The sequence below is a fragment of the Pinus tabuliformis genome, chromosome 4_1 (genome assembly GCF_031772625.1).
Source record: "Pinus tabuliformis cultivar Carrire ecotype Pingquan chromosome 4_1, CPIR1, whole genome shotgun sequence".
Taxonomy (NCBI): Eukaryota; Viridiplantae; Streptophyta; class Pinopsida; order Pinales; family Pinaceae; genus Pinus; species Pinus tabuliformis.
The window spans coordinates 385,223,303-385,242,307 of NC_142303.1; positions in this window are offsets into that span (position 1 = coordinate 385,223,303).

A 19,005-nucleotide genomic window follows, 5' to 3' on the forward strand; every position below is an offset into this window, starting at 1 on the left:
TGGTAGAAAGGCAGGTAGGATGCAGGCACCTAACCAGAGTTTGCCCTGAAATCCATCATCCTTTGGATTTTGGGCCGGAATAGGCTTGTAGGTTAGTTCTTCGGGTCCATGTGAAATGGTAAAGAGTGGGCAAGTAATCGAGATCGCCTTCATCCTGTGGATTTCAGGTTTTAAAATGCACGTTCATTATTTCTCCTTCGGACCTGAAAAATTATTATGTGGTGGCTTATTTAATCTTCAAGCCCATTACGGAGGGTAAAGTGTGGGCAAGTCGATGAGTCCTGTTTGGTTCTCCTTCATCCTGGGGATTTTAGGAGGAATAGTTGCTCGATGGTTATTTCTTCATTCGAACCCGAAGTTGTTTAGAGAAGTGGACTATGTTTCCTTTCGGGTCCGCTTAAATAGGTAAACAATGGACTAGTTGACGAGGTCACCATCATCCTATGGATTTTGGGTGATTAAGTGTGCATTCGCTATTCCTCCATTCAGACCCGAAAGAATATAGAGTGGAGGTTTCCTATTCTTCGAGTCCACCAAGGGAGGTAATGAGTGGGCTTGTTGACAAGATAGATTGGTATCCCCTTCATCCCATGGATTTTAGGCGGATTAGATGCACAATAGTTATTTCTTCATTCGGACTCGAAATCGTTTAGAGAGGTGGCCTATGCTTCCTTCCAGGTCCATAATAAGAGTTATAGTTCGAGCAAGATGTAGGCCCGAAATTAGTTGATGACCGTTGAATCTTTGATGGTTGGATCGATTTGTCTTCATGTTATTTAGTTAATCAAAGGTTATGGTCAGTCTTTGTTGCACTTGTGGGCCTTCGGATGGTCACATAGTATTGTTGTGTGGGCCTTTGGATACTCGGGGGTTGTGGTGCACGGTAGGTCTTTTGTTGAAAGTATCCAGTTCATTGGCTGTCAAGAGTGACTCCTTGTGGGTAGACTGTCTTATGAATGTTTTGTTTGGGTTTTTCATAGATTTTGGAGATAGGTTCATGTTTTTCTAGTCCAGCTACCTGTTGATTTTTCATAGAGATGGTGCTACGCTTTTGTATTATGTACATAATGTATTTTTTCTAGATTAATAGAAGGTCCTACTCTTACTTGATAAAAAACAAAAAAAACAAAAAACAAAAAAAAGTCATTGGTCACTATTCCAAGGATTCGCAGGGAGAAAAATAAAAACTAAGAATAATAAGAGGTTAAATTATGGTATCGAATTAAATAAATTTATGAAAATTATTGTACTTACAATAAAATGAATAACTCAACGTCATAATTATCCCAACTTTTGGGATAGTGATTTTGATATATTAAAGATAAAAGCAATAAAGCTATGCAAGTGAAATAGCTGAGTAATAGTTTATTTGTTTATTAGTCCCTTCCATCCAATCACATGGGACTATAGTAATCGAATGCGCTCTTTAGCATTAATGCAGTTTCAAATTAATATAATTTTTTTAGTGTTTTTATAAATTAGCATTTTTTACAACCAATTAAATTGTTGTAATAATTTTTGAGTAATGAAATACATGAAATACTTGATGGTCTTATTTGGCCTTTTCCTAGTAAAATAGACTATTTGGTAAATATTCTTCATACCATATATTTTTTTAGTACATTTATTTCATTTATGTTTTCCCAATGGATATTTAATTTATTATTTCCCAATGGAGACTAATGCTAGCATTAGTTTGTAAACATTTATTGCTAAGCTATAACCATAAAAAAGCTCAATGGATGGACATTTTCCATACCCAGGCCTAGAAAGTGACTATTCTGGTTAGTGAACACGTAAGCACATGTGTCAACACTTTTGGGTCACCGTGTGTCTCTTTCATGTTAGGGATTGCATGTCGTCCATGTCTCTCTTTCATGTTAGGTGTCTTTGGTTCTGGGCATTCTTTTTGAAGCTTTAGCCTTTGGTCAAGCTAGAGGAGAGCAAGCACTAGATAGCAGTGCACAGTGGCCGAACAATCCCTTCTGCGACGAAACCCATCCATGGATAGACCTTTGGTCTTTTGCTCGGGTTTATTGCTCCTGGGAGAGATTCTGGGTTATAGCAGTCAATCCCCACAGTTAAGCCTCATAACCTCACACACAGTTGCAACAGTGAAATCAACAAGAAGCCTCATAGCCTCACACACAATTGCGGCAGCGAAATCAACAACACAATATGGCACATTATCATAGTCTGGTACTTTCCTCCAAAACGATTTCAGAGTACAGTATAGAAACCCTTAAAAATATTTCAGAGTGCAGTATTTTCTACCCTTCTGTGTTCTTCTAGGTTTCATATTACCCGTGTTTTTCTACCATCCTAGGAAGAGGACATATACAGTTGCATTCTAGCCTAATTAATTGAGATTTCATGCACTACTCCACGATTTGTTTGGTTTCATATTACCAATGTTTTTTCTAGGCTGCCTAATTTATTCAAATCGCATGCACTGCTACTTCATATGTTGATTTATTTTCAGTTCCTAACTTCATGGCTACTGCCTCTATCAGCTCTGAATGAAACTGTCTAGCCTTAATTTAGCTTTAGACAAGAACCCTCTTTTCTATTGCATGTTTGATTTCATTTTAAAACTATAATTTCTCATTTTCATACTAGAAAAAGAATCTTGACTGCTTTAAATTATCATTTTCATACGAGAAGAAATGAACTCGGTTGTTTTAAATTATCATATTAAGAAATAGAGAGGTTAATAGAAAATAGATGTCAATATTACTGATAGGCTAGCTGCTTGGGTGAGCTAGGTTTTTTGTTATAAGAGTAAGAAATAGGGGGTTTGATTCTCCTTCTCCCCTTCGTTTGGTGTTCATTTTCTTGGTGTTTCTTTAGGATCCTTTTGGGGTACCCATTTAGGATAATTGGACAACTCGACATATTCATACAATGTTCTCACTCAATGGTAGTCGTGTTCTCCATCATTTGATTCAGGTTCGATTTCATAGTTATATTCCCCAGAAGGAAATCATGCAGCAAGTTTCTAGCACAATAATCTAATTGGTTGAAGACCAAGAAAGTAGAATTGACAATGCTAGTGTAAATCAATAGAACCGACCTTCAAAACAATTGTATCTAAATTCGACTTCACAACTAAAAACTATCTTATACGACTTACAAATGGGAACATTTCAGTTCAACCCCATCGAAAGATCATTCATTCTGAAGCCCAATAAACCCGGACAATTTCGGGCCATAACAAAACCGCATCCTCGGGATAAAGTCGTCCTAAAGGCACTATCCATGACTCTAACTAAAGTGTTGAAAGACGTATTCGTAAATGACTCACACGGGTAGACATAACAAAGGAGTTCGAACATATTTATTTTCTCTATGGGGCTGGGGAAAAATGGATCACTTTCTTTTAGCTGATGTTGTAAGTTGTTTCGATATTCTAGATCACGCAATCCTCTTTGAAGTTGTTAATAATGTGATTCCAGATCAACGTCTTATTAGTCTAATCTGCAATTTTGTTAACGTAGATATATTAGATGAGACAGGTCAAAAAAATAGATTCCATAGGGCTGCATTGTCTCCCTGTGATTATGAATCCGTACTCACACAACTTCAATGTAAAACTCTTGCAATTTTTGTCTTCTTTTGACGATGTTCACTATCTGAGATATGCGAACGACCTATTGATAGGGTTTGGAGAGCCCAGCTCCCCCTATTGAATTCATTAATGAAGGATATCTATTTGGACTTGAAAATAAGGATTCATCCTAATATATATATGTCAATAATACCTTTGACCATGAAAGTAGGATTGCGATCATGATATATGCCAATACTAGCTACAATGTATTTATGACAATGTAAGCATGGTGGGTGAAAGCATACCTATTGAATATGAAGTTTTGATTTGCATGGAGTGCATTAATTCTTGTTTTGGTAATCAAAGAAATGAAATCAAAATGCTTAATATTATCATGTTGAATGCCTATGTTGATTATTTCCTTCGGGATATAATGTATACATAGTAAATGTTGAAGTGTTGATTTGCGAATGTAGTAAATAAATCTATTAATTTGGACCTAAAAGTCTACATCGTTTGATCCTGGGTAGCCACTTTATATATATAAATTTGAAATACATATCTTAGTGACCATTATAGGGTTTAATGGAGTGATTTTTAAAACAAGTAAAGGATTACTATGAGCATGAATCACTAAAGAATAGTGAGGGTTGAAGTGTTATGAAAATTGTGTACATGGTTAAGCTTGAAGGTCGATTGATATCTTTTTTTTCAAAGATCAACATAAACGATATATGTTACAACTATATGTAATGGTTGATACTTAGAATAAAAACATGGGGAGGACCAAGAATCTTATGTAGTGCCCATAGTCCTGTGAGCACAAAAATACCAATCTTTGGGTAAAAAAATTATTGTAAACACAAAGAAAAAAAATTGTCTGGAGTGAAGTTACTATGATCATTGCACTATCTTGTAACATGTGCAATCATATGTGTTGGATGAACTAAATGATCAAGTGAATCTGAGCAGTTCCTTGGCATATAGATCTAGAGATTTGCAAAAACTGCACACCTTTGAGCCTCTAGGGCATGCTCGGTTATGGTAGTGTGTTATTGGTATTTTTAAAACACAAACAACACCTTTCCAATTTGACTGATGATTGTTGTTTCACTTTCAATGTTTCCTTTCAGCGTGCCTCATCTACTAATATGGAGGCATTCGATTACGGATTGAGTTGCCCATAAAAGAATTCAATGGATAATTGTTATCCTTGTTGTCATACCATAAACGTGTTTAGTTTGGATAATGGTTATCTAGTTTCCATATGAGAACGTAGGGTTAGATTTTCTTAATGATGCTTTGTAAATGTGCACATACACATATTCATGTTTAGTATGATCATTAACCAATTGATCGATTTGTAATTTTTTTGGTTTGTGTAAAAATCTCCCATATCCATTCAATCTAAATTATCGATATCAAGTTTACCCTCTTTTGTAAGGAAACCATGTAGAATATATTTTCTGTTAAACAACCCATTCGAGTTCTTCTCTAGATAAGTTCATTCCACTAGGAACAAAGATGGGTTGTGATTTATGTGTATTCATGCGGAGAGGTCGAGAAAGTTTTGATCAAGAACCTAATGGTTGCCTAAACCCACCTCTCTATGGAAAAGAAATAAAAGGGAAAATTATTGATATAAAGTAGTTTGATAGTGAAACTAAGGAGGGTGGAGTATGATGAGCAATCCTCTCGGGGTGTGGTGCCTTAGGTGTCAAACTGCCTAGTTGGATTTCACTGGTATTCCATAATAGGTAATAAGGACATTAACATTTGGCCTCGATCCCAATAGTAGATACTGAGAAGAGTTCCCTAAGGGTAGTAAAGGCCAATCCACCATGATCATGCGTGCGCAAGAAGGCTAGCATAACACTCAATCTGGGTTGGTCAAACATTCCTAAGGTTCTGAGAGACCTCAGTTGGTGAGAAAGGTAAGGCCATTCAGTCAGCCTGAAATTGGAGGAGTCTTGTTCCTTCTTACAAAATATGTTGCTTTTAATTTTTTTGGAGATGTTTGAGACACATTGGTGAAGTTCTACTTTTTGTTTAAAATTGGTAAAATTTGTTTTATAGAGCATAGTTCCAAAAAGGGGGCTTTTTTTCAACAAAAATGTGCCCATTGAATCTAAGTAAGACTGCATGGAGCTGATCTATTTCATCAGAGCCATTGGTTTTTAATTCCTATAGTCCTGTACTCCCAGGATTCTTATTCGTATTTTACAAACAATTCACATGTATGTCTTATCTTTCAAGAATTGTTTCTCCCATGGATTCTATCATGATGTGGAATTTCTTCCAGTTTATAGACGAAATTCATGGTATGATCCCTTATTGTCTATATAGTTGAACTTCAAACTTTTTTCTACTTACTACGGTAAAAATATTACCAATCCAAATTGTTATTGCAGTTAATACACCAATTTGTTGCATCAGCAAGTTAGAGTGTCATAAGGATGAATTTGTTCGACTTTGACATATGTGGAAAGACTCTCTCCACAATAAATAATAGTACAAGTCAAAAAATTCATAACTTGATGGATTTATATATGCCATAATTAATGGTAAATACCTATTGGTTGTTTTAGGTGCACAATTATTCAATTATTGTATGTATTGATGAGGAGTACACTGCACATATTTTATTTTGTACACATTAATGTGTGGGAAACATCAAAACATGTATAACCTGGTATGCCACGGTTTGTTGCAATACTTAATTGCAATTTCCTTGATGGCAATGATATTGTTTTCATATTATTCTGCATAATTATTTTAAGCAGTCATTACGTAAAAACAAGATTAAATGACATGTGTGCACTTTGTGTATAAACAAACTACACAGAAGTGTGTGTACAATTTTATATGAGTTATTTTTTTATGCATAAAGAATCTCATAAGAATATGAATACTATCTCCTCGGATTTGTTAATTTACATTATGCTTGAAGGATGTATGTTTAGCCTTCTCGCTGCATACACTAAGTGGATACTATACCAAACTCATGATGTGATTACATGCATGTGCTTACATATATGTATGGCAAGCATGTATGGCTCATTTGTGTGGTTACAGTGAGTTGCATTTGGATGCTTACATGCATGGATGGCTCAAAATTATCACTAATCACCATGATTTAAAATTGGTTTAATTTTAGATGGTCATAATGGAGCTTAACGAATGAAAAAATTTGCAGTAATTTTAAGGTATGATTATTGAAAGGTTGGATGATGAATTTTAGTGTTGTGGTCATCATGGCTTATAAATATGAAAGCGAGTGTTGAAAGGACTAATGGGAGATAAGGAAAGTTTGAATTTTATTTTATTCCTTTGCTCATATTAAAATTAAATTATTAGTTGTACATCATTTGTTGAAGGACATACCTTAACAAAATTCGACCAATGGTCGTAAAGATAATCTATCCAAGGACATAACTCAATGAAATTAAGTATATACTAATAGAGATCTCAAGGAAATATTAGATATGAAGGGAAAACTTGTTGAACTCTTATGAGGTAATTGGAAAAAAAAAATAGATAAAATTGAAAAGTTCATTTCCATAGATCTTAGCCAAGACGGGGATGTAGGAATTTAGAGGGTAAGTTCCTCAGATGGATGGAACACCAAAGGACACCTCTCATAAACAGATCACAGATCAATACACTAGTATTATTGATGTGGTTAAAACCCTCAAAGAGGGAAACAATCCATGGCCTGAGCCACCGTGGCCACTTCAGGAAATTTATTAATAAAAGAATGAAAATTTACATAAGCTTCTCTCATGAACGGTTACCCTACAAATGACCCTCCATGCTCTTTAAATAGAGATCATGGACCAATCAAGTGTTAAGCCATGGATCAAGTTTTGGTAATACTGAGGAGAGAATAAATCATCAGATCACTTAATGTCTAAAACATATCGTAACCACCGGATTGTAAGTTACAAAAGTACATAGTAAAGAAACACACTTTACCTAACTCTACACTAGACCAACTTATACTTAACTATTTCCTATGTGTCGAAATATCCTAACACCCCCCCAAGAAAAAATTGGAATAGTATTGAAGGATGTCCAAATATGACACAATAGGATAAGGAAGGAGGCATTAGAGCCTATCTCCCCTTAGTGACAACTTCCTGAACTCCAACCATAAATCAAAGTTTAGTAAACTTCACCTCTGTGAGAGCCTTTGTAAAGATGTTTGCAACTTGATCATCGGTTGAAAAATATTGCACTTCAAGAAAATGGTCATGAATGAGCTTTTTGATGAAGTGCATGTTTATTTCGATGTCTTTTCTACACTGATTTTGGACTAGATCTTTGCATAGTTGAATGGCACTTTGATTATCGCACCAAAGTGTAGTTGGATGCTACTGCTGAAAGCCAGACTCTGACAGGATCTGACGAAGCCATAGGGCTTCCTTACTAGCTTCTATGGTGCCACAATACTTTACTTCTGCTGAAGAAAGAGAAATGGAACTTTATTTCTTGAAATCCCATGTAATAGGTCCAAAACCAAGAGTGAAGACATAGCCTGCAGTAGACTTCTGATCATCAAGGTCGCCAGCCCAATCAGAATCAGTGAAACCAACCAATAGAGGCGATGCTTCTGCATTGTAATGAATCCCAAACTGAAATGTACCTCAAACATAATGAAGTATTCTTTTAGATTCGTTCCAATGACTTTCATGTGGGTTTTGCATAAACTCAGCAATAAGGCCAACAAAAAAGGAAAGGTTAGGATGAGTATGGGTTAGATATAAAATTTTTCCTACAAGCTCATGGTATAAGGTAGCATCAACTTCAGGAGGAGTACAAGTGACTGAAAGTTTGGCTCTAGACTGAAAGGGAGAAGGGGTTGGCTTACTGTATTCCATGTGAAAGTGGTGTAGAAGATCACAGGCATACTTGGACTGGGAAAGGGAGATACCTTCCTTGGTTTGCAAGACTTGAAGACCGAGAAAATAATGCAAGTGTCCTAAGTCTTTCATTTCAAACTTCTTTCTAAGGCTGGACTTCACATGGTTTATAAGGTTGGGATCAGTACCAGTAAGGACAAGATCGTCAACTTAAAGAAAAAGAATGATAAGTGACTTACCCACTTTCTTGGTATAGATAGTATTATCAGAATGACACCTAGAAAAGCCAGTATCTAAAGAAAGTTATCCATTTTGGCATGCCAAGCCCAAGGGGCTTGCTTGAGACCATAAAGGGATTTCTTAAGCTGACATACAAGGCTGGAGTCTATTTGTATAAAGCTATGAGGTTATCCCATATAGATTTCTTCATGCAATTCCCCATGTAAGAAGGCGGATTTAACATCCATTTGATCGACTTCCCATTTGAAAGAGGTGGAAAGGGAAAGAACAGAGCGAATATAGTTAATTTTAGCAACAAAGGAGAAGGATTCAGTATATTCAATGCCTTCAACTTGTGAAAATCCCTTAGCAACAAGCCAAGCTTTATGTTTATAAACTTTTCCATCTGGTCCAAACTTGGTTCTATAAACCCATTTACATGTAACGAGTTGTCTTCCCTTTGGAAGAGTGTTAAAATTGGCAACCAGGGAAAAACTGCATGTGGGTCATCTTATTCATGGCTAATAATATTTTTATTAGATTCCTCTCGTCGAGAGGTGTAGGATTGATATAAAGATCATCCTATTCCGATAAGTATTCATGGAGATATGAATTTATTTTGATTATGGAATTATTATCAAGCTGACCTACAACTCATGTAGGCTCAGAAGCCCAACAGTCGCATCTATTCACCCACCAACGTTGTGTATAAATATAAGAGGACTTTTCCTCATTTGGACTCACTCATCTCATCACATTTCTCCCTCTCTCTATTGCGTAGAAATGAGTCTCTTCTCTACTGCGCTGAAATGGGTCTCTCTCTCTCACACATGTGAAGCCGGAAGCTGTTGAATTTGAAGCTGCAACTGCAGAAGTAAATATTGACTTGCGTGGCCTAGAAGATCTCCTCTTTGGAACTGCGCTCTAGGTTTATCTGAATCTCCTCTAAAAGCTACAACTTTTGGTGGTGGAATGAAGTCAATCCGACGAACGGTTTGCAAGATATCGACTTCCGTAGTTTGAAGCCAGAAACTGTTGAAACTGAAGCTGCAACTGCAGAAGTAAAGATTGACTTGCATGGCCTAGAAGATCTCCTCTTTGGAACTTTGCTGTAGGTTCATCTGAACCTCCTCTGAAAGCCGCAACTTTTGGTGGTGGAATGAAGTCAATCCGACGAACGGTTTGCAAGATATCAACTGCCCTAGTTTGAAGCCGGAAACTGCTGAAATTGAAGCTGCAATTGCAGAAGCAAAGATTGACTTGCGTGGCCTAGAATATCTCCTCATATGAACTGCACTGTAGGTTCATCTGAACCTCCTCTGGAAGCTGAAACTTTTGGTGGTGGAATGAAGTCAATCCGACTGTCGGTTTGTGAGATATGGTCTGCCCTAGTTTGATAATGAAGCCGCTAATGCTGATGCTGCTGATCTAGGGTTTTCTACTGCTGATATGAATCAGATTTATTGTACTATTTCTCTCTGCTAAATTATTGAAGATAAAAGAAGATTTGATCAAAGGGTTTCCCCACACATTGTGGGGTTTGTCCCTGGCTAGCCGCCACATCTTGTGTCTCTTGCCTTGGCTTGTTTTCTGTCGATCGTTCAATGTTCTATCTGCACTTTACTTTATGTACGTGTGATTTCTAATCTTTGGAATATAATAAGGAAAATAAGTAAACTGTTATAAGCATAGAACATACCATAACTTAACATGGTATCGGAGATGAGGTGAAGACAAAGCCCAAGCAAGAGTAAGAGCAATCATTGAAGAGAAGATTGGCAAGGCTATCCTAAAAGAACTATGGGGTCCTCAACACTCTTTCCTGCCGAAGACAAGCTCCGTGAGAAAGCTGACTATCACGGATGGAAGATGTCTATCGATCTAACCCTTGAAGATCAAGGAGTCCTGGACCATGTAAGAGGCAATATTGTTGAGCCTTCACCAAATGCATCTGCTGCTGCCTGGAACAAATGGAAAAATGGAGAAGTCAAAACAAAGAAGATCATCCGGGACTCTATCAACAAGCGCTTGGTGGCCTACATCTCTAATCTAGACACCTCCGAGGAAATCTACGACAGACTGGTGAGTTTATTTAAAGTTAATGATGCAAATCAAGTTTTGTTTCTTAGAAATAAGTTGAGGGAAATCAAGAAGGGTAAAGATGAAAGTATGCAAGCATACTTCTTAAGAATCACCGAGATCAAGAATGATCTCCTATCTATTGGGGAAACCATTACTGACAGAGAAATGGCACTCACAACTCTCGGAGGATTACCATCTGAATGGTATGTGTTCATGACTACTCTTCTGAACAATAATGTAATTCCTAGTTTCGAGGAATTAATGGCTAGATGCATTCAAGAACAAACAAGGGTAGAAGAGCAGGAAATGCCCTTGCCTAAAGGTCCTCCTGCTGCTTTTTCTTCTCATGCTAAGAAAAGAAATAATTTTGGGTCTAAATAAAAAAGAAAGGCTGGATTTAAGGGTGGAAGAAAAGGACGATGTTTCATTTGCAATAAAGCAGGTCACTATGCAAGGGAGTGCCCTAATAGAAAGGACTCACACCGGGACGATGATCAAAATCCCTCTGATGGCAAATCAAAGGAATGAAAAATTCAAGAGCAAAGGTAAGAGGAGAGCTGGGAATCGAGGAAGAGGACAACCATTCAAGAAGGCTAGAAAGTCTAGGATGTATTAAATGCACCTATCCTCAAAAGAACCTAGTGTCCATCTTGGCAATGGAAGACAAAGGCTACAAGGTAACCTTCGGCGATGGCAAGGTATGTATATGGAAAAATAATGTTAAAGATGCCTTTACTCTTGGCTTTAGTGTTGATTCATTATATCAGGTCGATGGAAGTCCGCTAGGTGTCATGTCTTGTGACACAACTCTTTACTCCGAACTTTGACATCGGAGGTTTTCCCCCTTCATTATAAAGCTATACTCGATGTAAGACAAATGGTAACAGGGATGCCTGAATTCCAAGTAGAGAAAGAAGGTGTATGTCCGGGATGTGCCGAAGGAAAGCTCAAAAGGGGACCATTCCCTTCAAGTCAAAGCAAGACCTCCGATATATTACAACTAGTTCACTCAGACATATCATGTATGATGCCTGTGAACTCCTTGGGAGGATACTCATATTATCTCACTTTTACAGATGACCATTCTCGAAAGACCTGGATATACTTCTTGAAAAAGAAGGATGAAGTGTTCCCTTGGTTCCGACACTTCAAAGCCCTAATCGAGAATCAAACCGAAAAGAAGATCAAGATCTTAAGAACTAACAATGGCACTGAATATGAATCTAATGAGTTCCATGATTTTTGTAAAGAGGCTGGCATCAAGAGGGAGACTACTACACCATATACTCCTGAACAAAATGGTGTGGCAGAAAGGAAGAACCGCACAATTATGGAAGTTGTCCGGGCCATGCTACATGATCAAAGTCTTCCTAAGTTTCTATGGGCTGAAGCTGCAAGCACTGCCGTATATGTACAAAATCAATGCCCTCATCAAGCATTGGGTTCCAAGACTCCTGAAGAAAAATTCACCGGTAAGAAACCTGATGTTTCTCATTTTAAAATTTTTGGAAGCCCTGTATACTTTCATGTGCCGAAAGAGAAAAGAAATAAATTGGGAGCATCTGGAAAGAAGGGAATTTTCGTGGGCCATGGTGAAAATACTAAAGGCTATAGAATCTAGTAGCCGGTCAAAGGGAAGTCATAATTAGTCATGATGTCACCTTTGACGAAGATATGGCTCTCAGCAAGGTGATCAATCCTCCTACTTTGATGAGCTCTCAAGAAGCCGACACCAGGGAACCGAAAGAAAAGGATGATGAATCAATGCCTGATGTAGAAGAACCCATGGATCCGATTGATCCTCCCCCATATGAGCCTTCCTCTTCTAGGAAGAGGCCTTCATGGCTTAAGGGGTTACTTGATGATGGTGAAGGACATGCTGTACCCCGAGGAACCTTTCGTGAAAGTAAGAAACCTAATAGGTATCAAGGATACCTGACCATCATGAGCACGATCTTACAAAATGAGCCTTCGTCATTCTTAGATTCCGTCAAGCATCAAGTATGGAAGGATGCTATGGCCGAAGAATATGAGTCTATCATAAATAATGATGTTTGGGAAGTAGTTCCCAGACCCCAGGACAAGACTGTTGTTACTTCCAAATGGCTTTACAAGATAAAGCATGCAGCAGATGGAAGCACGGAAAAGTATAAGGTTCGTTTTGTTGCTCGAGGTTTCTCCCAAAAGGAAGGTATATACTATGATGAGATATTTGCACCTGTTGCCAGATATATGACCATCTGTTCGATCATAGCCCTTGCCGCTTCACAAGGATGGAACCTACATTAGATGGATGTCAAGACTGCGTTCTTGCATGGCTCGATCAAAGAAGAGGCCTACGTGGAGCAACCTGAAGGATTTGAGATTTATGAACGAAAATCTCATGTATGCAGGTTGAAGAAAGCTCTCTATGGGCTGGAGCAAGCACCCCGAGCATGGTATGAGAGGATCGATAGCTACTTGATGAAGCTGGGATTCACTAGGAGTGAAGCCGATCCTAACCTTTACTTTAAGGTTGAAGATGACAAGCCTCTCATACTGGTGTTGTATGTGGATGACCTCTTTCTAATAGGTGCAGACCCTCTCATTCACAAATGTAAGAGGGAGCTGGCCTCTGAATTTGAAATGAAAGACCTAGGACTGATGCACTACTTCCTAGAACTTGAAGTGTGGCAAAAGCCAAGAGAAATTTTCCTATCTCAAGGAAAATATGTGGCGAAGATATTGGAAAGATTCGGAATGGTGGACTGCAAGCCTATAACTACTCCGATGGAGCTTGACTTCAAGAAGTTAAGCGGTAGTGCTGTTGGACCTATTTTACAAAATGCTACCAAGTATCGGCAACTCGTCGGAGCATTAATGTTCTTAGTGAACTCCCGTCCAGATATATGCTTTGCAGTCAACACGTTGAGCCAGCATATGGTTGAACCCCACCACATACACTGGATTGGTGCCAAGAATCTGCTGAGATATCTTCATGGCACTATCACTTATGGGTTAAGATACATTGCCAGAGATGTGAGACTATTTGGATACACAGATGCTGACTGGGCAGGCAATGTGGAGGACCGTAAGAGCACTTCCGGGTGTTGTTTCTCCTTGGGATCTGCTTTGATATTCTGGATGAGCATGAAACAAAAGTCAGTGGCTTTGAGCACCGCCGAAGCAGAGTATATTTCTACTAGCATGGCTTCTTGTGAGGCAGTTTGGTTGCAAAAGCTCTTCAGTGAGTTGTTTGGATTCACATTGGATACCACTGTGATCCTTTGTGACAACCAAAGTGGGACTCATTTGTCAGAGAATCCCATATTCCATGATCTCTCCAAGCATATTGATATCAGATACCATTATATTCGAGATATGGTGTAACGGGGAGCTATAAGGCTCCAGCATATCGGTACAGATGAACAGGTCGCCGACATTCTGACAAAACCCCTTGGGAAAGTAAAATTTCTAACTTTCTGTGAAAAAATTGAAGTTGCTCAAAGACCCTCCAATGAGGTTCATGTATGATGCATTGAGCTCTGAGAGCTCCAGGGGGGTGCGGGGTGCTTCTTGGAGCAACATATGACCACAGGATTATTCACTATCCCCTGGTGGTATACATGTACACCCCGTGGCGACATTGTAGCAGGATTGATGTGTTCTCCTGTGAGGCCTGGATTGATGTGTTCTCCATGGCAATTGTAGCAGGATTGATGTGTTCTCATGTGAGGACAGGATTGATTAGTTCTCCTGTCGAGGCATCCTACCCATGCAGTCTAGGACTCATGGGAAGTACCTCTCATCTGATCAATGAGCAGGGAAATGAAGTTAGGGACCATAGTAGTACAGATGGACGCATCATTGTAACTACCGTACTCCCTACGCTAGGATGACCTCCATTGATCTGGGATCAATGATTTTGGTTTGGGACTAGTGGTAGGAGTTTTACCATACTATGACGCTGACTTCGGGTCGGTTGAGACTCGTCTGGGATCAGTGGTACATACTCTGAGAATGACTTTGAGTCAGTGGAGGATGATATTGGTCTGGGACCATTGGAGCTGTACTCACTATGACGCTAACTTTGGGTTGGTTGAGACTGGTCTGGGACCAGTGGTACATACTCTGAGACTGACTTTGAGTCAGTATGATACATCCTCGATCATTTCTTCTTCTTCATAATTTGGACAAAAGTAGAGTAGAACAGAACAATGCAAGAGCAGAGCAGAACAGAACAAAACAGTACATATCAATGCAGGGCAGAACAAGACAAAGCAGAACATGCAAAATAGAGCAGAGCAGGGCAAGGGTCAGGCTGTACAACGTAGTGCATTTGATGGATGAATAGTAACGACCGAAAGACAAATTGCAGATGAAGTTCTCCATGGTTGAGAGGGAGTGTTAAAATTGGCAACCAGGGCAAAACTTCATGTGGGTCATCTTATTCATGGCTAATAATATTTTTATCAGATTCCTCTCGTCGAGAGTTGTAGGATTGATATAAATATCATCCGATTCCGATAAGTATTCATGGAGATATGAATTTATTTTGATTATGGAATTATTATCAAGCCGACCTACAACTCATGTAGGCTTAGAAGCCCAACAGTCGCATCTATTCACCCACCAACGTTGTGTATAAATATAAGAGGAATTTTCCTCATTTGGACTCACTCATCTCATCACATCTCTCTCTCTCTCTCTCTACTGCGCAGAAATGAGTCTCTTCTCTACTGCGCTGAAATTAGTCTCTCTCTCTCACACATGTGAAGCCGGAAGCTGTTGAATTTGAAGCTGCAACTGCAAAAGTAAAGATTGACTTGTGTGGCCTAGAAGATCTCCTCTTTGGAACTGCGCTGTAGTTTCATCTGAACCTCCTCTAAAAGCCGCAACTTTTGGTGGTGGAATGAAGTCAATCCGACGAACGGTTTGCAAGATATCGACTGCCCTAGTTTGAAGTCGGAAACTGCTGAAACTGAAGCTGCAACTGCAGAAGTAAAGATTGACTTGCGTGGCCTAGAATATCTCCTCTTTGGAACTGCACTATAGGTTCATCTAAACCTCCTCTGAAAGCCGCAACTTTTGGTGGTGGAATGAAGTCAATCCGACAAACGGTTTGCAAGATATCGACTGCCCTAGTTTGAAGCCGGAAACTGCTGAAACTGAAGCTGCAACTGCAGAAGCAAAGATTGACTTGCGTGGCCTAGAAGATCTCCTCATCTGAACTATGCTGTAGGTTCATCTGAACCTCCTCTGGAAGCCAAAACTTTTGGTGGTGGAATGAAGTCAATCCGACTGTCGGTTTGTGAGATATGGTCTGCCCTAGTTTGATAATGAAGCCGCTAATGCTGATGCTGCTGAACTAGGGTTTGCTACTGCTGATATGAATCAGATTTATTGTACTATTTCTCTCTGCTGAATTATTGAAGATAAAAGAAGATTTGATCAAAGGGTTTCCCCACACATTGTGGATTTTGTCCCTGGCTAGCCCCCACATCTTGTGTCTCTTGTCTTGGCTTGTTTTCTGTCGATCGTTTAATGTTCTATCTGCACTTTACTTTATGTACGTGTGATTTCTAATCTTTGGAATATAATAAGGAAAAGAAGTAAACTGTTATAAGCATAGAAAATACCATAACTTAACAAAGAGGAACAAGATCCCATGTCTCATTTGCTAATAATGAACGATATTCTTCATTCATAGTTCTGTCCCAATCTAGATGGCCTGAAGCTTTTGCAAAGGTGTTAGGATCATGATTCGCTCAAGCTTGAGCCAGTAAAGAAGAAGTTAAAAAATTTACTGCATAGGAATAAATATAAAAATAACCAGCAACAACCATAAACACATAAACACAAATGTTTATCGGGAAAACCCCAAATCCGAGGAAAAACCCAACCATAATGAAATTTCATTATCCTTGGCCAAAACCCTGGCCAATCTGACCAAATGAGCCTTCACCGCTCACCTCCATGTCTTGCATTACAATGAAATCCTTCCAGCCTTTTATAAGCTCCATTACATATAATACCACGGGCAGAATACTATGAGTGCACAATACCATGTGCCCCAAAACCATCACTGTTTAACTTGGTCAATTTTGACTCTATCTTGAGTCAAGTTTACCTAGCAATTTCCCCCTTAAACTTGACTTGGTGTTCCTTGACTAACTCCAGCCAAACCTGCTAAGTGAGACAATCCCACTCACTCCAGCTCTTACCCCCCTCAGAGTTTTTACCCGAGGTATTGTTAACCCGACATCCCCCCTATCACCTAGGTCTAACCCAGACTTTACTGGTGATCACCGAGGGGTACACATGCCTTACTAGGTCTTACAGTAGTATGCCCATTTACATGCAATAATTTTGACTTCATTAATTTTTTTATTTTTATTTTTTTTTTGCTGTGATTCTAATCCATCCTCTCTCAATTTGATTTGCTCAAAAAACTTCTATCAAACTGCTCCAACTGCGAGCCCGAGAACTTCGTAGATTCCAGCATCGGTGGCCTCATGTAGCATAAAACGAACAATTTTCTTCTGCTGACCTGCATGCAACCCACGCCTACTCCATCTTTCAATAGGGCATAGAACAGACAGGAAATATCCCTTATCGATTCCCTACGAAAAAAGCTCCGAACAAAATCAGCCGTTATGGCGCTATCTTCCGCACATTCTCCTCGAGGTTCTTTCACGTACGATTGTTCCACCATTATTTTCTGGACCCAGATCTGAAAAAAACTGCATTGATCTCATCAGGCACTATAAACCCCTGGCATCAAAGAATCTCTTTGAAGCCAATATCTGGCTCTGATACCAGTTGTTAAAAAATTTACTGCATAGGAATAAATATAAAAATAACCAACAACAACCATAAGCACATAAACACAAATGTTTATCGGGAAAATCCCAAATCCGAGGAAAAACCTAACCATAATGAAATTTCATTATCCTTGGCCAAAACCCTGGCCAATCTGACCAAATGAGCCTTCACCACTCACCTCCAGGTCTTGCATTACAATGAAATCCTTCCAGCCTTTTATAAGCTCCATTATATATAATACCACAGGCAGAATACTATGAGTGCACAATACCATGTGCCCCAAAACCATCACTGTTTAACTTGGTCAATTTTGACTCTATCTTGAGTCAAGTTTACCTAGCAGAAGAGGCTCTATCGAACTGAGAACGTGTGTATCGTTGATCAGTAAGATCACCTACAAGAGCACTTGCTGCATCCCGAGTAGAATGAACCCATTTTGGAAGTTGAGGAGTTGAAGAGGATCCTCAGAAGGTGTTGGAGGATTGTCATCCTTGCTGTCATCATCTAAAGAAGAAATATTTTTAGAAGTAGAAAGGATAGAGAGAGGTGGTGTCGAGCTGTAAAAAGGGTATTTTTCACCTCTAGTTACCTCACATTAGTTTTTGAATCCAAGAACATTTTTTATTTCAAAGAGTGTCTCAGTTTGAGGTTATCATTTGCCAGAGTAATGCTAGTAGTATAGTGCTCAAAATACTAGAGTAAACAGATGCTCAAAACAAGGTCTAATTACAGTAAAGCACCTTAAAGTTGAAATCATGCATTCAAGGAACTAGGCAATTTATCAGTCAAGGGTCTAGTAACAGTAACTCATCCCTCTGTAAACTGATGTAATTAAAGACAATCAAGGAACAGATCGTCAATCTGGGAGCTAGACAACAAATGCCAATGCTCACTACAGTTGTAGATCATCCTACACACCAAAGCAATGATAACGCAAATAATAAAGGAATGGAACAATGACTAAGTAGTGTAACAACAACTAAAGAATGGAATAGAAAAGCAACTAGAAAATAGAACAACAACTAGAAAGTGTAACAACAAACAATACTCATGAACACCTTAATAATCATAAATAAGTGCAGCAATTGTATCCTACAGGAATCAGGTAGCAATCCTTATTCTAAGGATAAATCAATGAAACATTGCATAATACTCAGAGCCAAATGCAAGTGCATGGTAACTCAAGATAATAACACACACAACACGCCTTAAGAAGAATAGTAATCTGATTTCGATACCACCAATATCAATCTTAGTTATCAAGAATAATAATTGTAATTCATAAGGGAACGACAATGTCAGTTGAATCACAATTGCAATCGAATGTAAACCATAGATGAATAAAACGATATGAATGTTACAGCACAGTTACTCTGTAATTGAACATCAACGGTATTCTGTAAAAACCAACAATAACATATCAACAATTATAGGAACAGTAATGCCTTGTAGAGTCAATATGATGTTTCTGTCTCAGAAAGAGATATT